The 21,546-nt window shown below is 50.1% G+C and overlaps 1 non-coding gene across 1 annotated transcript; it reads left to right on the top strand.

Annotated features, from left to right (window-relative positions):
• The first annotated feature begins 17,112 nt into the window (after positions 1–17,112).
• On the top strand, positions 17,113–17,243 carry LOC132417366 (U6atac minor spliceosomal RNA). Its single transcript, XR_009517806.1, has one exon. It is a non-coding gene; the product is annotated as a U6atac minor spliceosomal RNA (small nuclear RNA).
• The last annotated feature ends 4,303 nt before the right edge of the window (positions 17,244–21,546 follow it).

Here is a 21,546-nt window from a genome sequence, read left to right as displayed (position 1 = left end):
CAAGAGCAAGAGGCTGGAGCCGTGGGTCCCATCTGTTGGGAAACCTGAATGGGGTCTCTGGGTGAAGCGTGCACAGGAATGCTTTGAAATACTCCTACGTTTCTGTAAGTTCAAAAAAGTTTCAAAGTAAAGAGTAACAATAAATGTAAAGGAGAAAAAACAAGCAAAACATAAAGTGATGGCGGTGGCTGCCATGCCTCCCGCCCAATGCAATGTCACAGGAAGGCCATGGCGCCCTCTGAGCCCTTCCTGCCAAAAAGTGAACTCGAGTCGGGTCCAGCCTGGGGGAAAGAGGGACACACAGAGACCCACCATCCACGTCAGCATGTGAGACATTCTCCAGCACAACGACCCAGTTTCTTCCACAAACAAAAGGCCAGAGAGAGAAAAGAGAATTAAAGGAGACTTACAGCAGCCTTTCTTGGATCCTAATTCAAGCAAACCAACTTCAGGAAGACGTTCACGAGAAAAAATCAGAGCAACGTGGACCCTGCTTAGATACTGGACAATACAAGGGAATTACTTACTGTTAACTTGTCTGCATGGGACCATGCTACGGCTATGATGCTTTTTTTAAAAAAGTCCTCATCTTTAAGAGAACTTCGACACATCTGTGGACAAAACAAGATGATGTCTGGAATTTGCTCAAAAACACCTGAGCAAACGTGCATCGACAGATGAATGGATAAACAAAATGCGGGACGCACATACAGTGCAGTATTATTCAGCCTTCTAAGGGAATGAAGTGCTGACGCCTGCTGCAACGTCAGTGAACCTTGCAAACATTATGCTACGTGAAAGAAGTCAGACACAGAGGCCAAGGATTTTTACTCCACTTATATGAGGCACCTAGATAGTCAAATTCATAGACACAGAAAGTGGAATAGAGGTTCCCAGAGCCAGGGGAGGGAGAAGGAGGAGTTAGTGCTTAATGGGGACAGAGTTTCAGTTTGGGAAGATGAAAAATTTCTGGAGACGATGGTGGTGATGATTGCAGAACAATGTGAATGTGCCTAACGACCCTGAACTGAGCCCTTAAATGGTTAAAAATGGTAAGTTTTATGTTATGTATATTCTACCACAATAAGAAAAAAAATACGGGGGGGGGCTGGTGAGGGGGGCGCGGTGAGCCACAGGCTGATACTCGTCGAAACTGGATGATGAGAATCTAGTGAATCCTTTTACGATTCACTCTACTTTTATGCAAGCTTGAAATGTTTCCACAGTGAAACACTTTCTTAAAACCTTACAAATAAAACAGCAGTCCAAACACCCAGGGCTGGGCTTCCCTGGTGGCGCAGTGGTTGAGAGTCCGCCTGCCGATGCAGGGGACACGGGTTCGTGCCCCAGTCCGGGAAGATCCCACTTGCCGCGGAGCGGCTGGGCCCGTGAGCCATGGCCGCTGAGCCTGCGCGTCCAGAGCCTGTGCTCCGCAACGGGAGAGGCCCCAACAGTGAGAGGCCCGCGTACCGCAAAAAAAAAAAAACAAAAAACACCCAGGGCTGACAAGGACAGCTATGAAAACCACAGCAGCATGGAAAATGCTCGTGAGATTATGTTCGGTCAAAAGCTGGCTCTCCAATTATGTCTACACTATGTTTAAATCACATGCAAAACTATGAATTGAGGAAAAAAGTCTGGAAGGACACATACCAGAATTACAGTAGCTGTAGTGTTTGGATGGTGGGATCGTAGGTAAATTTTGTTTTCTTTTTCTGAACTTTCTCTAATAGAGTTACTTGTATAGGTTTTGGAAATAAATTACATACACCCCAGGGCAGGCAGTCACAAGCTACGAGAAGGGTGCCGGTTGATAAGGTAGCAATCCTCCTGGAGAGTTCTGGGACTTCTTGGGAGAGGCAGGCTGAAGCGTGACCCGAGGATTTAGGGAAGAGCCACCAGCCCAGGGCATGGGGTTGGTGCCTTCTTCCCCTGCCTCTCTGACCCTGGGGTGTGAGGGGGGCTTCCCCCAGGGCCGGCCCCTTCCTAGTGTGCAATGGGCGCAGGACAGCGGCGGCCCGGGCCTGACCCCAAGGCGCCGCCTGCACAGGAGGGCCCACTCGAGCCGGGCTGCGGGTGCTTCCTGTGCAAACGCCCGGCGGCTGTGGCGTCCAGGGCTGCGGTCGCCCGGCCCCAATCTGGGCTCCTGTTGCTCAACCCGCTGTGCTTTTCCTGTTCCCCTTTCCCGACGGCACAGCCTGGGCAGCAGGGGCCGGGGGCTCTGCGGGTTCACCGCATGGCGGACCCCCCCGGAGCTGTTTCCACGTCTCTGATTGTTTTTTCCCTCCCTGGGTTGCTAAACAGCTTATGAAGAAACCCCTTTCTTTTGCTTTTTTATTCTGGGGCAGGAATCCAGCACCGTCTGTTTGCCGAGAGGCTGTGCCGTCCAGCCAAAGTGGCAGGACAGGCCCCCGGGCCCCCCAAGGCCCAGGAGGGGCAGCTCCCCTCCTCCCGCCCCCTGAGGAATGGCACCCAAACCTGTCCAGAGGTCGCACAATAACAATAACAGCTAACATGTACCGAGGCGGCGGGAGCTGGCCCCCTCCGTCCTCCCGACAGCCCTCCCAAGTGGGCCCGCCGTGACACCAGTGTTTTGAGGAGGAAGCTGCAGCATCGCAGGGAGGTGACACGGTCAGGCGGGGGAGGGGGGGTCAACCAGAACCAGGACTCAGCCGCTCGCCCTCAAGGGTCCCCCTGCACTGTCCCAGATGCCCAAGTGCCCCCAAGGCCACACGAAGGCTACAGCACAGGAGGTCTCGGGGTTCCTTTGGAAAAGTGAAGGCTCACCCTGAGGTCACCCCTTTTGGAAGGAAATTTCAAGGGGCGGAGAAAAATGCCCACAGGGAAAAACACCTGTGTCGAGGAGAGCATCACTTCTGGGGGAGGGAGGGGCCAACTGAGAAGAGGTCCCAGGTAATGTTTTGTTTCTTACACCACGTGACAGGTCCATGGGGTTCACTGCGGTATCTTGCGTAGAGGTTTCTATGTCTGAAATATTTCATAACAATTTTAAAGCAAAAAACAAACCAACCAACCCAATTGCACAGGCCTTTTCTCTAACACTGAGTCAACACTCTGAAGAATGTTAGGCAAGTGGCTGACGATCTCTGCAGCAGACACTGGACTCCAGGATTTATCCCAAGATACATCCTCAGGATTGAAGCCTCCAGCAGACAAAACAGGAGTGGAACGAGGCCCTCCCTGACCGTGGAATCGTGGCTTTGATGACGGCCAGACAGCACCCTCCGGCTCCGAGGGAGGCCCCCTAACCCTGCAACAGGTCTTCCCTCCCCTCCCTTTCAACAACCCCGTGGGAGACTACCAACCGCGCTGACACAGCAAGCCGGCCTCCGGGGAACCTGCCGTATTTTTCAAGCCCAAGAAAAGGAATCTTCTGGCTGCTCAGACAACTGAAACAAACATTGGCTTTTCTGATTCTGAGACCCACAGGGATCTTTATTACATAAACATCTGAGGGATCTGTTCTGTGCAAATGGACAAAAGTGCATAATTCACTTACAACATAAATAGCTCAGCGTTCCACTGCTCCAGCCCCTGGCTATGTCTTTTTTTTTCCAGTTGTTATTATTTCGTTTTTTCCAGAATGGAAATTAGACTTTATAAAATTACATTTCAAGTAGTCCATGTATGGACCATATTTCTCAGCTTTTTACCAAACTACATGAAAAGCTGTAGTAGTCTAATATGTGAACCTGTGATAAAATGTTTATTAGAACGAATTTAATGAATATTGGCATCAATATTTTTTTAACATCTTTACTGGAGTATAATTGCTTTACAATGGTGTGTTAGCTTCTGCTGTATGATAAAGTCAATCAGCTATACATACATCCCCGTATCTCCTCCCTCTTGCGTCTCCCTCCCACCCCCCCATTCCACCCCTCTAGGTGGTCACAAAGCACCGAGCTGATCTCCCCATGCAATGCAGCTGCTTCCCACCAGCTAGCTATTTCACATTTGGTGGTGTATATATGTCCATGCCACTCTCTCACTTCGTGCCAGCTTACCCTTCCCCCTCCCCGTGTCCTCAAGTCCATTCTGTCTGTGTCTTTATTCCTGTCCTGCCCCTAGGTTCTTCAGAACCATTTTTTTTTTTTAGATTCCATATATATGCGTTAGCATATGGTATTTGTTTTTCTCTTCCTGACTTGCTTCACTCTGTATGACAGGCTCTAGGTCCATCCACCTCACTACAAATAGCTCTAGGTCCATCCACCTCACTACAAATAACTCAATTTCATTTCTTTTTATGGCTAATATTCCATTGTATATATGTGCCACATCTTCTTTATCCATTCATCTGTCGATGGACATTTAGGTTGCTTCCATGTCCTGGCTATTGTAAGCAGCGCTACGATGAACATTGTGGTACATGACTCTTTCTGAATTATGGTTTTCTCAGGGTATATGCCCAGTAGCAGGATTGCTGTGTCGTATGGTAGTTCTATTTTTAGATCCTCCATACTGTTTTCCATAGTGGCTGTATCAATTTACATTCCCACCAACAGTGCAAGAGGGTTCCCTTTTCTCCACACCCTCTCCAGCATTTATTGTTTGCAGATTTTTTGATGATGGCCATTCTGACTGGTGTGAGGTGATACCTCATTGTAGTTTTGATTTGCATTTCTCTAATGATTAGTGATGTTGAGCATCCTTTCAGGTGTTTGTTGGCAATCTGTATATCTTCTTTGGAGAAATGTCTACATAGGTCTTCTGCCCATTTTTGGATTGGGTTGTTTGTTTTTCTGATATTGAGCTGCATGAGCTGCTTATATATTTTGGAGACTAATCCTTTGTCCGTTGATTCGTTTGCAAATATTTTCTCCCATTCTGAGTGTTGTCTTTTCGTCTGGTTTATGGTTTCCTTTGCTGTGCAAAAGCTTTTAAGTTTCAGTAGGTCCCACTTGTTTATTTTTATTTTTATTTCCATTGCTCTAGGACGTGGGTCAAAAAGGATCTTGCTGTGATTTATGTCATAGAGTGTTCTACCTGCATTTTCCTCTAAGAGTTTTATAGTGTCTGGTCTCACATTTAGGTCTTTAATCCATTTTGAGTTTTTTTTTGCCTTTTAAAATTTATTTATTTTTGGCTGTGTTGGGTCTTCGTTTCTGTGCGAGGGCTTTCTCTAGTTGCGGCGAGCAGGGGCCACTCTTCATCGCAGTGCGTGGGCCTCACTATTGCGGCCTCTCGCTGCAGAGCACAGGCTCCAAACACACAGGCTCAGTAACTGTGGCTCACGGGCCCAGTTGCTCCACGGCATGTGGGATCTTCCCGGACCAGGGTGCGAACCCGTGTACCCTGCATTGGCAGGCAGACTCCCAACCACTGCGCCACCAGGGAAGCCCCTTGAGTTTCTTTTTGTGCATGGTATTAGGAAGTGTTCTAATTTCATTCTTTTACATGTAGCTGTCCAGTTTTCCCAGCACCACTTGAAGAGGCTGTCTTTTCTCCACTGTATATTCTTGCCTCTTTTGTCAAAGATAAGGTGACCATATGTGCATGGGTTTATCTCTGGGCTTTCTATCCTGTTCCATTGATCTATATTTCTGTTTTTGTGCCAGTACCATACTGTCTTGATTACTGTAACTTTGTAGTATAGTCTGAAGTCAGGGAGCCTGATTCCTCCAGCTCCGTTTTTCTTTCCCAAGATTGCTTTGGCTATTCAGAATCTTTTGTGTTTCCATACAAATTGTGAAATTTTTTATTCCAGTTCTGTGAAAAAGGCCATTGATAGTTTGACAGGGAATGCACTGAATCTGTAGATTGCTTTGGGAAGTATAGTCATTTTCACAATGTTGATTCTTTCAATCCAAGAACGTGGTGTATCTCTCCATCTGTTTGTATCATCTTTAATTTCTTTCATCAGTGTCTTATAGTTTTCTGCATACAGGTCTCTTGTCTCCTTAAGTAGCTTCATTCCTAGGTATTTTATTCTTTGTGTTGCAGTGGTAAATGGGAGTGTTTCCTTAATTTCTCGTTCAGATTTTTCACCATTAGTGTATAGGAATGCAAGAGATTTCTGTGCATTAATTTTGTATCCTGCTACTCTACCATATTCATTGATTACCTCTAGTAGTTTTCTAGTGGCATCTTTAGGGTTCTCTATGTATAGTATCATGTCATCTGCAAACAGTGACAGTTTTACTTCTTCTTTTCCGAATTGGATTCCTTTATTTCTTTTTCTTCTCTGATTGCTTGGCGAAAACTTCCAAAACTATGGTGATAATAGTGGTGCGAGTGGGCAACCTTGTCTTGTTCCTGATCTTAGTGAAAATGGTTTCAGTTTTTCACCATTGAGAATGAGGTTAGCTGCGGGTTTGTCATATATGGCCTTTACTATGTTGAGGTAAGTTCCCTCTATGCTTACTTTCTAGAGGGTTTTTATCACAAATGGGTGTTGAATTTTGTCGAAAGCTTTTTCTGCATCTATTGGGATGATCATATGGTTTTTCTGCTTTAATTTATTAATATGGTTTATCACACTGATTTGCATATACTGAAGAATCCTTGCATTCTTGGGATATATATGATTATTTCAAAAACTCGTGGAGGGTTCTGTGGCCAGTGACCAAGGCTCAGTCACCATGAGCAGAAGTCTGGCAATGAAAGGCTCTGTGTGGAGTAAACATGGGAAAGCCTGGAGCGGGGCCAGGACACAGGTCCCCAAGGCTCTGCATCCCAGCATCTGGCCACCGGCTCCCTTTTGTGTCGATGGTGTGCAGGTGGCACTGGATTCTGAAGTTCTGCTTTCAACTGCTTCAAGTTGAAAACACTTTTAAGGGAATAACTCGGAGCTACTGAGGATTCGGTTCCAGTCCACGCAAGAAAAAGTGAGTCATGAATCTTTTGGTTTCTCAGTGCACGTAGAAGTTACCTTTACACTCTACTGAGCCTATTAAGTGTGCCGTAGTATTATGTCGAAAAAATGTGCAAAAACAAAAAAATAATTACAACAGTAACATCTAAGATCACAGAGCACAAATAATAAAGTTTAAAGTATTGCGAGATTATCAAAATGTGACACATGGACATAAAGTGAGCAAATGCTGTTGGAAAATGGCACTTAATAGACCTGCTCAACACCGGGGTGCCACAAACCTTCAGTTTGTAAAAAAAAAAAATGCACCACCTATGAAGCCCAGTAAAGCAAAGCACAATAAAGCCAGGTGTGCGTGCACAGGGGAGCGGGCAAGTGTTTATACCTCTAAGCTCACCTCTCTGAACCTCAGCTGTTCATCTATGATTCGGGAGGGGGTGGAGACCAGATCCACAGTTAAAACGTCTCCTCTGATCTCAGATGCCCAGGGTGGGCTTCCAAGAACTTTTTAGCATTTTTTTCAAATCCATTTCAGCCTGAGATTCTTGGTACCTAGAAGACCCATGAAAGAGATCCACTGAGCCCGTGTGCTCAACCACATGCTTGTACGTATCTGCACGCTTGTACGTATTTCTGGGGAGAGGATTCTTAGCTTTTGTTGGATTCTCAAAGAGGGTGGTGAGTCCAAAAGTCTTTGAACCTGTCTGTTGGGACCTTTCTGTTATGAATGACCAAAAAAAAAAAAAAACCCCAACCTAAAGTGGCTGGAGTAGATAAAGGAGAAAAATGGAATTTATTGGCTCGGGCAAGCAAAAGGTCCAGGGGACGCTTGGCTTATGTCAAGCTGAATCCAGAAAGCCCAAGTCTCTCTCCATCTCTGGCTCCACGTTCCTCTTTTGGCTTCATCACTGTCAGGTGGACTCACTATAACCAGGTCCCCCCGTGGGTGCAGACTCACACCCTCACCGTTCCAGATGCAGCAGAAGTCCTGGCATCCCGCGGGTCCAGTGTGGGTCACGTGCACATTCATGAGCAAAGCCCTCCGGCAGAGGACCAGGATGCTCATCCAGGACGTGGGTGCTCAGTCTCTCCAGCCCATCTCCCCTGCAGCCCCAGAACAGTGGTTCTGCCACTCATGAGGATCCCAAGCTGGTGTTTTCCAGGGGACATCTGGGAGGTCTGAGGAAGTGGTAGCCCTAATGGCTGGGAAAGTCCTCTGGGGCAGCCTTGTGACTTGCTTTGCAGGTGACCCCAGCAGGTTCCTGATCAAAGGGAAAACCCCACGAGTCCCTCTCCAGCCTGGCACAGCTACAGCGTGTACAGAAACGCTTGGGAAGCACCAGAAGCCAACGTGGCCACTGGCCAAGAAGCCCCAGACATGGAAATGCTGCCTAAACCCCCTGCTGGTCACACCTCTGGACACACGTGGTCACCTCCAGCTTGTTCCCTCTGGTATGTGGACCCTGATTGTCTCAGTACCCAACAGAGAAACTAAACCAAAGCCATCCCTAACCCAGCCAGCCTCTGAGCTTGCGTCCTGCCTGACAGCTGTGACAGGAGCCTCAGGCTATCATGGTTGAAGGTGGAATGCCCAGGCACTTCAGTGGGACAGACCAGGGTTTAGCTCCTGACTCTACCAGGTAATACACAACATAGACGTCAGCGTGATTATTTACTGAGTATCTAATATGTGCCAGTTACAGCAGGGAACAACGCAGACACAGGTGTTCTGGAGCTTACGAAGGTGAAGAAGGAGGTGGTGATGGTGATAACAGTGATGATGAGGATGGTGGAGACCACAAGATCCTCGGGAGAAGGCACTGTAGTTCCTACTTCCCGCCCCTCCATGTCTAGCACCGTGCCTTGCACGTAGTAGGTACTCAAGAAATGGGTGTTGTTGATGGACTTATTCTCCAAGTCGCTCTAGGCAGAGAAGCCCTCCAAGGGTGGCTCAAGCTGGCCTCCATGCAAATCTCCTTAAAGTGGTGTGTCTTACCTTTAAAACGGACTTGAGCCTCTTTCTACTCTGCGGTATATCCACGTTTCTTCTACTTGTAACAACAAGAAACTTTTTCCAAAACTTCAAGTGAAAATGATGCCCCAAGAAAACATACCCTGTTTACTCCTGTGGCTTTTGAGACGCACACGCACGCGCGCGCGCGCACACACACACACACACACACACACACACACACACACAGATCGGAGGTCCACAGAGCCCAGGGCCAGAAGCACGAACCCAAACTGTTAAGCGTCTGGGAAAATGCGTCTCTCCTGGCGGCGCTGAGCCAGAGCAAGAAGGGCAGCTGGGCACTGCTCCGCCCTCCAGACGGGACCTACCAGAAGGAGGCTGAGCCCGGACTCGGCCACTCTGTGCTGAGAGCCAAAGGCTCTGAAAAGGCCTCTGGAAACTTTGTTTTCCCCTTAAAACCTGGTGTTTCCATCACGGGGGCCGTATCACCACTGGACGGCCTCTGGATGACACGTGGGTTCTGGGACTCACGGCATTTAGGGAGCTGCTACTCGGGGTGGCCAGAGTCTCAGAACTTGCTCAGGAACCCTCGCAACTCCCCAGCAACAGCACTTCCAACCAGGAAACAGGCAGTAAGAGGGCAGGACACTCCCCACGGCTGCTGGCCGACCAGAACCTGATCAGAGCCCGGCTCCCCGCTCGCACCACCCCACTGCCTCGCCGCCCTGAGCTTCTATTTTGCCATTTCTGAAGTGAGTCTCCTACACCATCTCTCAGATGGTTTTCAGTTCTGTCACATAACATCCATCCTCCAAAGCGTGGAGGTGGCCAACAGCTGAAGGGCGATTTGATGATGACACGCTCGTCACCTGATCCCCGAGGATGGGGGGGTCCTGTCCTTCCCACGGCAGGACGCTAGCACTGACGTGAAAATGAACCAAGCGGGGGGACAGTCAATCTCGGTCCCTCCCCTGCGCGTGTCAGGAGGCAGGTCCGAGAAGCCTGCAAAAGCCAGTGCATCTTCCTTGGGGGGCAATTTTACTTGGAATTAGTGGCAATCATTATTTCTATATTAAAACAAACACAGCAGTGTCATGGAGTAAAACACAAAATTTCTGTGGATTTTCACGATCAAATACAAGACTTTTGAAGGCACGTCGCGTACGCGGCAGGACAATTCAGATCACTGCCCCACAGTCCAGATTGCACAAACTCTCCTGCCAACTATTCAGTAGACAAGCTTGACAAGGGAAAAAAAAAAGGGGGCGGGGGGCTTCCCTGGTGGCGCAGCGGTTGAGAGTCCGCCTGCCGATGCGGGGGACGCGGCTTCGTGCCCCGGTCCGGGAGGATCCCACATGCCACGGAGCGGCTGGGCCCGTGAGCCATGGCCGCTGAGCCTGCGCGTCCAGAGCCTGTGCTCCGCGACGGGAGAGGCCACAACAGTGAGAGGCCCGCGTACCACAAATAAAAAAAAAAAGAAAAAAAAATTTTTTTTTTTACTGCAGAGCCTGCCTCTGGGGGCTCCAGGACAAGCACGGAGGCTGGATGCCACCTCGTGTTCATTTGGGACATGACAGCCAGCTTGCGAGGATGTCAGATGCAAAGGCCTGCTGGCAGAAGGGGTTCCTACGTCCCTGCGGGAACCTCGCATTTCCCGGCCTCCCCACCCCTCCCCCGACAGCCTGTCTCAGCACCTGGGCCCCCCTTTGTTAACAGGCTCCTCTGCGTGAGGTGGAGCCTCCCCCGGCCTGGCCTCAACAGCACCCACGGGCTGGTTAACCCCAGCTTTGCTGCCCCGCAGATCATGGCCCAGCAGCCCTGGGTTAGGCAGAGAGGTCTCTGTTTTCAACTGGTTGTCCAGGCAACTTGGGAATGAAGGCAGTGGTTTGAACCTGCACTTGAATCACCTGGGGCCGATTTTAGACCCTGCAGACGCACCTAGGATAAGGCCCACGCCTCAGTGCCTTCACACAGTCACCCAGGCGATCCCAAAGCGCAGCCTGAGCTGAGCACCGCTGGGATGAAGACTTGCATCACATGAGTTTCCTGAAAAGATTTCAGCATCCAGGGACTTCCCTGGAGGTCCAGGGGTTAAGACTCACGTTTCCAATGCAGGCGGTGCAGGTTCAATCCCTGGTGGGGGAACTAAGATCCCACATGCTGTGTGGCACGGCCAAAAAATTAATTAATTAATCTCTTAAAAGGTTTCCGCATCCTTGGGAAGGACGTCGGCAGTGAACCTCACTCCTCAGTTGCGTGGTCAGCACTGTCAGCCGTCCTGGGACCAAGGCGTTCAGGGATGTGTGGGCCGCCTGCATGGACTCGTCCTGTGTTTGGGGATTATACCCTGCTTTTGCAAGGACTCTGTCAGGACACCCTAAATATCCTGTTTTCAGCTTTTTTCAATAAAACACATACATTCCACAGTTAGAGCTATTTTCTGCCACAGCAATTGGTGGAATTAATCGGGTAAATGATGACACCAGGAATGCGGGGCTTTAGCGCTAAAATTGGGATGGACGATCCTGGGAAAACTAAGATAGGTTTGTCACCGTCAACCTCAGACCTGCCCCAGACTAGCAATAATGGGAGCCTCCCCGTGCATTTCTGAGAGTGGCAGTGGGAGCGTCCATCAGATTCTCGAAGGGTCTGTAATCCCCAAGGATGACAATCCTGCCTGCTGGTGCGCTGGCCTGAATCTGACAAGAGCACAGCTAAGTTTTATGGAAGGAATGAGACCCCAAGAAACGTCCAACCCAAGACCAGGTGCTGCCCACAGGGCAGGTCTAGGAAGGGAAGGCTCGGGAGGTCACGGGTCAGCTGGAGGGCAGTGGACATCTGAGTGTAGCTGGTTTTGTTGCTGACTTTGGTTTGGTTGGGGAGTTGGGGAGAAATCACTGTTACAGGGCAAAAGATGAGGAAATCGCTTGAAAAGACCCTTAGAGGTTGACCCTTTCCTAGGGTTTGGACATGTTTGTTTATTTAATAAACATTTACTGAGCACCTATTTTGTGCCAGGAGTTGTACAGATGCTGAAGCGAAAACAGCAACACATCAGGCACTGAGTGGTCTCTGGTGCAGCCCAACTGGAATTCAAATCCAAGCTCTGACTTTACCGGCTGTGTACCTTTAAACAAGTCACTTAACCTCTCTGTGCCCCATCCCGTAATCTGTAAAATGGGAGAATAACCTCATGTCTGTAACGAGGAAATAAAGCACGTAGGGCAGTAAGCCAGAGCTGGGACCCAGGCAGTCTGAGCTGGTGATGGTACACTTAACCCCTCGCCAGCCTACTTCACAGATAAAGCCCTTATGTACTTTAATCCAGGGAGCAGCAATGCCAGAAGCAACTGGCTCCCAGGCCTTGTAAGCCTACATCACATCCTTGTAAATTACGTTTTGCTTTCAGGGTCTGTACCAAGTCAAACCAAAGCATCTCCCTGGTAGTGAAATGAAGTTTCCAGCCTGCAGAGCTGAAGTCTGCAGCGGGATCTCCCCATGGGCCAGAGGATTCTTCAGGAGGACAGAGAAAGGGCAGCTGGAGGAGAGGACATCACTGCGACTGCCTGGTTTTGATGGGTTTGGCCAAAGCTGCCCTGCAAGTGCCCAGCCTGTGGGTGAAGCACCGCTACAAGCAGAGACGCATGCCGGGGAAGGTGTGTGAACAAACGTGCCACCCATACCTCAGCTTCTGCACCCCAACCCTAGAGAAAGCTCAGGAGAAAGCCCCACTCACTGTGTCGGTACTTTTTTCTGGATGTCCCACCCTACAAACGGGATGCCTGAGGCCTCAGCTCTCCCTCTACTGTGCAGAATTGAGAATGCGGCCCAATGAACTACCAAGTCTAACTCTCCAAGACGCAGGTCCAATTGTGCATCTGAGATGCTTGCAAGCTGAAGACAACCCTTTAGAAGGCACGTGAGCCCCTACTTTGGGGTCAGAACTTCTGCTCAGGGGTGATAAAGGAGTTAGCCAAACTCCAAATGAGCAAAGGACCTGAATAGACATCTTCCCAAAGAAGATACACAAGATGCCAGCAGGTACGTGAAAAGATGCTCAACGTTACTAGTCATTAGGGAAATCCAAATTAAAACCACAGTGAAATACAACCTCGCCCCTGTTAGAACGGCCATCATTAAAGTCAAGAGATAACAAATGCCAGTGAGGATGTGGAAAAAAGGGAACCCCTGTGCATTGTTGGTGGGAAAGTAGATTGGTGAAGCCACTACGGCAAGAAGTATGGAGGATCCTGAAAAAATCAGAAACAGAACTGCCATGTGATCCGGGAATTCCACTTCTGGGACGAAATGAAAGAAATGAAATGAAATGAAAACTCTAACTCAAAAACTCTATCTCAGAAAGATACCTGCACCCTTATGTTCACAGCAGCCAAGATATGAAAATAACCTAAGTGTGCATCAATGGACGAACAGATATAGAAGTTGTGGTGCATATATGTACACAATGGAATACTACTCAGCCATATAAAATGAAGAAATCCCACCATCTGCAACATGACTGGACCCTGAAGGCATTATGCTAAGTGAAATAAGTTGGACAGAGAAAGACACTGTACGTTCTCACTTACACGTGGAATCTAAAAACAAAAGGAAACAAAAAACAAACAAAAAAATCCAAACTCATAGAAAGAGATGAGACTTGTGGTTAACGGCAGTGGGGGTGCGTGTGGGGAGGGGGGATTGGAGGAAGGTGGTCAAAAGGTGCAAACGTCCAGTTGTGAGATAAGTAAGTTCCAGGGATGTGATGTACAACGTGACAACTCTAGCTAACACTGCTCCACGAAATACTAAGGAAATAGGAAATACTAAGAGTTCTCACCACAATAGGAATTTTTTTTCCTTTTTTCTTCTTTCTTTTCTTTTTACTGTATCTATATGAGAGGATGAGTGTTGTCTAGACCTACTGCGGTAATCATTTTACAGCATATGCAAGTCAAACCGGCAGGCTGACCGCCTTAAACTTACAAAGTGATGTACGTCAATTATCTATCAATCAAGCTAGGGGTGGAGGTAAAGAATGTAGAGTTAAAAGAAGAATCAAAAAATAATTTTAAAATGTAACTTCATTCCGAATATTGAAACTGCCAAGCACTTGGAGAGAAAGTGGGTCAAGTCAGTACCTAACACGTCTGAAAGCTGCGGGAACAGGACTGGCCACTCATCACACTCAGGGAAAAACTAAAGTTCTGACGTGAAATTTGACACAATAAGGTAATATTGGCATCAACTTCTGAAGCCTTTCAAAGCACAGAGAAGACTTACAAGAACTCAAGAGTTTCTCTAGGAGTCACTGTCAAAAGACAGAGCTATCTACAGATTTTCCCCTTCAAATACCAATACCGAGGATAAATTAAAAATAAGCGTTCAGGGGCTTCCCTGGTGGCGCAGTGGTTGAGGGTCCGCCTGCCGATGCAGGGGACGCGGGTTCGTGCCCCGGTCCGGGAGGATCCCACGTGCCGCGGAGCGGCTGGGCCCGTGAGCCATGGCCGCTGAGCCTGCGCGTCCGGAGCCTGTGCTCCGCAACGGGAGAGGCCCCAGCAGTGAGAGGCCCGCGTACCACAAAAATAATAATAATAATAAATAAATAAATAAATAAAATTTTAAAAATAAGCGTTCAGGACTTCCCTGGTGACACAGTGGTTAAGAACTTGCTTGCCAATTCAGGGGACACAGGTTCGATACCTGGTAGGGGAAGATCCCACATGCTGCGGAGCAACTAAGCCCATGAGCCACAACTACTGAAGCCTGTGCACCTAGAGCCCGTGCTCCACAACAAGAGAAGCCACTGCAATGAGAAGCCCGCACGCAGCAACGAAGACCAGCCCCGGCTCGCTACAAGTAGGGAAAGCGCACACGCAGCAACGATGACCCAACACAGCCAAAAATAAATAAATAAATAAATAAATAAATTTATTTAAAAAGAAAAGGATTCCTAAGACTTAAAAAAAATAATAAGAGTTCAACTTATTCAACTTCTTTTCACAAAAAAATGAGCCCTGTCTCCCATGGTGACACTCCCTTTTAGAGAGCACACTGGGACACCTTGGGCTTCTCACAGGCCCAAACGACGGCCTGGGAGCCACACGGGAGGCCATGCAGAGACTCCTCAACATGCCAGCCTTGCTGCGTGCTGCTCCACACCTGTGCCAGGCCTTCTCCAAGAAACATGCTTAGGCTGATCCTGCATGCGTGGGAACAACTGACAGGTGGGCTCAGCTACTGCTACGACAGTAACTGCCACTGCAGGGATAAAGCAGCAGGCTGGGTGACACTCACAGGAAGTGAAAAGAAGTGGACAGCAAGCAGACGGGAGGCAGACAGGAAGCAGACAGGGAGCAGGGGCAGACAGGAAGCAGACAGGGAGCAGACAGGGAGCAGGGGCAGACAGGAAGCAGACAGGGAGCAGACAGGGAGCAGGGACAGACAGGAAGCAGGGGCAGACAGGAAGCAGACAGGAAGCAGACAGGAAGCAGGGGCAGACAGCAAGCAGGGGCAGACAGGAAGCAGACAGGAAGCAGGGGCAGACAGGAAGCAGACAGGAAGCAGGGGCAGACAGCAAGCGGGGCAGACAGGAAGCAGACAAGAAGCAGGGGTAGACAGGAGGCAGGGGTAGACAGGAGGCAGGCAGGAAACAGGGGCAGACAGCAAGCAGGGGCAGATAGGAAGCAGACAAGAAGCAGAGGCAGACAGGAAGCAGACAAGAAGCAAGGGCAGACAGGAAACAGACAAGAAGCAGGGGTAGATAGGAGGCAGGGGTAGACAGGAGGCAGGCAGGAAACGGGCAGACAGGAAGCAGACAGGAAGCAGGGGTAGATAGGAGGCAGGGGTAGACAGGAAGCAGGCAGGAAACAGGGGCAGACAGGAAGCAGACAAGAAGCAGGGGTAGATAGGAGGCAGGGGTAGACAGGAAGCAGGCAGGAAACAGGGGCAGACAGGAAGCAGACAAGAAGCAGGGGTAGATAGGAGGCAGGGGCAGACAGGAAGCAGACAAGCAGCAGGGGCAGACAGGAAGCAGACAGGAAGCAGACAGGAAGCAGGGGGCAGACAGGAAGCAGGGGTAGACAGGAAGCAGACAGCAAGCAGGGGCAGACAGGAAGAGCTCCTTTCTCCTCCAGCCTTCCAGCTCCCTGAGGGCCCCCAGCAGCAGAGGCTATGCCAGCTGGCCAAGCCCAAATGCAGTTTGCAGCATCCTGGCCCCAGCATCCATCAGCCAGTATGGAAGGGTAGGTTTGAAGCCAAGACAGTAACTTACCGGGCACTGTCCATCTCTTAGGCTACTCTGTGACCACGCACGTTTAAGAACCTCCATACAGCATCAGACAACTCTACGACCCCACCAAACAAGATGCAAATGGCCTTCATACAAAGGAAGATGTTCTCACCCTCAGCCCAAAATGAGTCCCAAGAGCCATTGCAGGCATCCCTGGGCCCATGTGACTTGCTCCTTCAATTCAGTCACAGTCTCATCTGAATATTGTTACCTAGGGACTAAAACGTAAAATTAACCTCCAACAAACGTGTAGAAAACAATACGGAGAAGAAAGGCAGAAAAGAAAAACGAGTTAATACGCACACAGGCACACCCAACAAGCAAGGAAGAAAATACGCCTGGATGCTGCCGTCCTGACTTCTGAACAGTCACGAAGCCACAATTAACACTCTTAACTTCCTTCTTCTGCTCCCATTCTGCTTCCTTCGCCCCTCTCCAGGGCTCAGCTGGTTGAGGTTCTTCACCTATTGGAGTGACCTTCATTCACGTAGGTCATGAATAGGGTCTGAATGCTTGGTGGTCCTGTCTCTTTGTTGTTACTGTGAACTACTGTTTTACGTTGACTTTGACTGTTGGACTTGGAAGATCTAAGTAAGAGGCACCCAGGAGAGTCCCCTGGGTTCTAGCCGTGGCTTTCCTCGGCCCCATTATGTAACACAAACCCCATTTCCCATTTATACTCAGGATCACACGTCCCACAGAGTGAGTAACCCTCTTCTCTTTCTGTTGGTCAGCGGCATGAGAAGCCCATCCAGTCGTGGCGAACTCAATCTCCAGCTCCCGGGAGCCCACTGTGGCGTCTCCTGGTGGAAGCGTTCATTCATTCCCTAAGGAATCAGACCTCCACACCAACAGAGAGAGTGTTCACAAATGGGAAACAAAGACCCTGTCGATGTGTTATTAGGTGTAACTGTGAAAGGAGACACTCCCCTTTCCACCTCGGATCCCTGGCCCATGTATTCAGTCTAAGAGAAAGAGAGAACCACACACTGGTCCCTGATTAGAAGCATCATTTTGTATGAAAGGAAAGTAAGTTAGCATTCTCCTTGACGAGGATGGAAAATGCCCTTGGGTCTCACGACATGCAGACAGTTAAAGCATTGCTACCTACTTCCTGGCTCTTCCCACTTCTAGGTATATTCCCAAAGAAGCGAGAGCTGAGACTCAAACAAATCTGGTACGCCCATGTTCGTACCAGCATTACTCACAACAGCCGAAGAAAACAACCCAAATGTCCCTCACAGGACAAAGGGATACAGAGAATGAGGTGTATACGTACAATGGAAAATTATTCGACCTTAAAAAAGAAAGGAGGAAACTCTGACATATGCTACAACATGAACAAACCTTGAGGTCATTATGTTGAGTGAAATAAGTCATACACACAAGGCCACACACAGTATGATTCCAGTTACATGAGGTTCATAGCGTCTGCAAATTCATACAGAGAGGAGAAGAGCAGCTACCAGGGCCTGGGGGAGGGGAGAATGGGGAGCTACGGTTTAACAGGTACAGCATTTTCAGTTTGGGATGATGGACGTTCTGGAGATGGAGAGCGATGACGGCTGTACAACAATGCAAAGGTACCTAATGCCATTGACCTACACACTTAAAAATGGTTAAAACGGTGCATTCCATGCTACATATATTCTCCCACAATACAAAATTGATATAAAAAAGGCATATACTGCATCCTGTAAGATAGAATCCCATTCCCTGAGAGTGTTATCGCCCAAGTGCCCACCACCGAGTGTTCAGAAGTCCGCTGCCTCTAGGTGAGGGGTAGCGGGACCAGTGAGCCCGCTGATGCACGAAGGAAGTCCACCGGTGCCGTGCTGGGGCTTCTCAATGGTCTCCGCCATTGGCAGGTTAGGTACACGACATCCGTGGCCGGCAGGTCAGCCTCCGGGAAAGGAAGTCTAGGTTATGGGGCCTGCACGGCCTCCATCCCTGCCACCACGGCGGCTTAGTTCATGGACCCACTGAACACATACACACTGACGTGCTGGGGGGAGAGCCGGCCAACAACCCCCACTCTTGTTGGCTGCTTCTATCCCTGAGCGTTGCTCGCGCTTCCGTTTCCTTGTGTGTCTCAGGACCCAGACATTGAAATATGTTGGACAGACGTTAATCCATTGTCGAAGCTGAAGTTCGCTTTCCTGAACTTCTAGAAGGAGGCGTGGTTCAGGATAACGTTTCTAATTTCACAAGGTTGTTTTCATTTGGGGTTGAAAAATATGGCAACTGGCCTTCTGAGATCTGGGGCCTGTCTTCAGTACCTCCACACATATCTGGGGTTCACCTTTCCTTCAGCCCTGCCATCCCTGCCCTGGTCAGTCTGATCCCACTCTCAGCAATTTCTCTGCAGTGTGGGTCCCTGTCTCAGAGGTCAGCCCAGGAGGGTCAGTGTCAGGACTGAGGGTACTCCTGCCCCCTGGACCTTACTGAGGGCCCCCAGCATTCGCCCGTTGTTGGACCGGACAACCCTCCCAGCTTCATCAGCTGGTCCCACCACACCTCCTCCCTGGCAAAATCCTTGGCTACCCCGGGGTCTCAGCTCTCAGGTCCATCAGCTGTCCCTGCTTCCCTCTGCTTCCCCTGGCACCAAAGCGGATACTGTGCAGGGCTTGTGGCCGTGCTTGATCTGCCCCCACCCATCTGTACTTCGGGGGATCACGGGGGTCGGTTCATAGTAATATCTCCTCACCTCATTTTTTGGTATTATCAACAGGGTTTTTGGTTTTGCTCTCTAGTTACCACTTCTATGCAGGGTTTCACAGAAATTCAAAAAGTACGCCACCACAGCCTTCACCTCCCCAGAATGCGCCCCCGCAAAGTGGTCATGGTCACTTTTATTGTCGTAGGCAACCAGTGTTTGGGTGGATTTGCCCTCATGGTTTCCAATCCCTTTGCTCCCCCTTCTTTCTTATAGCTCACTCCTTCCGAGTTTTCTCCTTCCTGGATTATGTCCTTCAGCACTTCTGCCAGCAAAGGCCTGTTGGTAATCAATACTCCTCATGTTCGCCTGTGAATATCTTTATTTTTTCCCTCGCTCTTGCTTAATAGTTGAGCTGACTTTATCATTCTAGTTGAAACTATGGTTCCACTGCCTTCTGGCATCTAGGGTTGCGTTTGATACGTCTGCTGTTACTTGTTCCTTTGTACATAATGATTTTTAAGCTCTACAGGGTAGAAAGCTGCCAGCCGGTAACAAGGTGAGCGCTGACTGACAGGCAAAAATAAGAAGAGTAGAAAAGGATGAAACACACTTTAAACGGCAAGGAGCTCTCCACGCGTCAGGTGAGAGCCAGCAGCCCAGCAGGGCCTTGCAACGCTCCCAGGTAGAGTCCAAGCCTGGGCTGGTCAGGGACCCCCCCACTCTGAAGAATCTCCACTCCTGGGGGGGACAGGGACCCTCTGGCCTCCGGGGAGCTAAGCTGGTGGCTGTCCCGTCAGCCTTCTTGGTGTTTCTCCAAGTCCTGCCCCAACTTCATGTTACACAAGGAACCACAACAGTCTCCCCAGATACCCTGGGAGGGGCAGGGTGAGTGCCCTGTCTGCGGCTACATGAGCACACCCCCCAAGAGAGCTCAGCCTGCCCTCTCTCCTGGGCCCCCATGCTCTCCACACCCTTCCCCTCCTCCCTCACATGGTCTCAGCCCCACGGGTCATCTTTCAGGTCCTCGAACCGAGTGAGCTCCGTCCTCAGGGCCTTCGTCTGCGGTCCTTCGAGCATGACTGTCTCCACCCGTGCCCCCTCGTCCCTGCCTTTGCTCAAGGGTGGGCGAGAGTCATCAAGTCTCAGCTCAAGGGCTACCTCCTCGGGGACGTCTCCCACCACCGACCTCGAATTTTTCCCACCCCCAGCTGAAACCCCCCCTCCATCACCACCCTGAGCCCTCTCGAACCCTCTAATTATGTTGTCCGTTGTTTCACTCGTCCTCGGTGCTCCTGGGAGCCCCAACGGTGAGCCCCAAGGGTCGTGTTCACTGTTACCCTCACAACATGCAGACCATGCATAAGTGCTCAGTAGACCTCCAGCTTAAGGATGGTGGGCTGGATCGAGCATTCATTGTTTCCTCCTCAATTTCCAGGAAAATGGCAGTAAAGGGATTTTTTTTTTTTTAAGGCATAGACCCACAAAGACAGAGAGACAGAAGAGGACAACAGTCTCATCTTGGAAGCTGACGCTGAGGTACAGGAGGCCATCCTCTGAGCAAGTGCAAGAGTGGTTCCGACGTGGCCGGGGGAAGCCCCCAGGCCCAGGGAGACTCCATGTGAAGCCACTCCGGGGCAGCAGCAGTCCGGGGGTCAGTCTCCAGCACCCCCGACTCCCACTCAGGCAGAGCCCTCGGCCTCTAGCTGCATTCAGCTCCACCACCCAACCCGGGAAGGGCCCCTTCCTCTTGGGGTCGTTCTGGGGAGTGAGACGGTGAGCGCCTGGCCCATGGCAGAGGACCCACCAGTGATCGTTCAAGGGTCAGAACTCCAGCCCCACCACAGGAGCCCTCGCTGGCAAGGAGCTGAAAATGGCGCTGCCCGAGGGAGGTCCAAGCCACCCAGAGCCACACTGGTCCTCACAGCCAGGCTCGCACCCCACAGCTCCCGGCATATCCTCTCCCCCCAGACGGCCCTCCGGGGAGGCAGCTGGCCCTTGAGAACAAACCAGCAAGGCCAGTTCCAGAGCAGCGGGAGATACTGCAATCAGGGGCTACAGTTCACCTGCCCCTCCTGTTACACTGGTTGGTTCAAGCCCTCTCACAAGCCTATCTGAGGCCAACTTCCTGTGACATTCCTCTGGTTGAGCTCTAGGGAACAACTTCCCTTCCCAGTCACAGCTCCCCCCTGACCCACCCCTGCATCGATGCTGCTGGGAGACCCCTCTGCACCAGCTCTATTCTGGAATCTGTTCTGCTACCCTACGCAGGGGCTCCAGGACCCAGGGAAGGGAACGGACGTTAGAGCAAGGGGAGAGAACCACAGGATAGACCGAGGAGCCCCCACAGGACGCCTGCCGGGGGCTCGGGCAGGGCTCCTTAACTCCTGCCCGGCCTACGACTGGCTTCGCTGTTGCTTCTTAGATAAAAAAAAGGCAGGAGCGCAGAACTCGGTCTGCCCTTCCCAATCTCGTGGTCACACACTCCAACCAACACTCACAATTTCAAGGGGAGACACAGTCCCAGGAGAAAAGCGACCACGGTGAGGTCTGTCAGTCTGGCTCCTGCGATGGGGATTTCACTCTCATAAAAATCTCTTGTCAAAACATCCCATGCCACAGCACTGTATATTTTTAGTTTTTATATGCTATTCCCTAATAAAACTTATTTTTGCCAGTTCATTTATACCCAAAGTGTACTTAATACGGACACCTGGGAGAAACTTACTGTGTTTCGAACGACGCTTTCACTTCCTTCAGTTATCATCAAAGAAGCAGCCACGAGGACG

The sequence above is a fragment of the Delphinus delphis genome, chromosome 20 (genome assembly GCF_949987515.2).
Source record: "Delphinus delphis chromosome 20, mDelDel1.2, whole genome shotgun sequence".
Classification (NCBI taxonomy): domain Eukaryota; kingdom Metazoa; phylum Chordata; class Mammalia; order Artiodactyla; family Delphinidae; genus Delphinus; species Delphinus delphis.
Note: the sequence above shows the minus strand (reverse complement) of the source record. Positions and strands in the feature narration are given on the sequence as shown.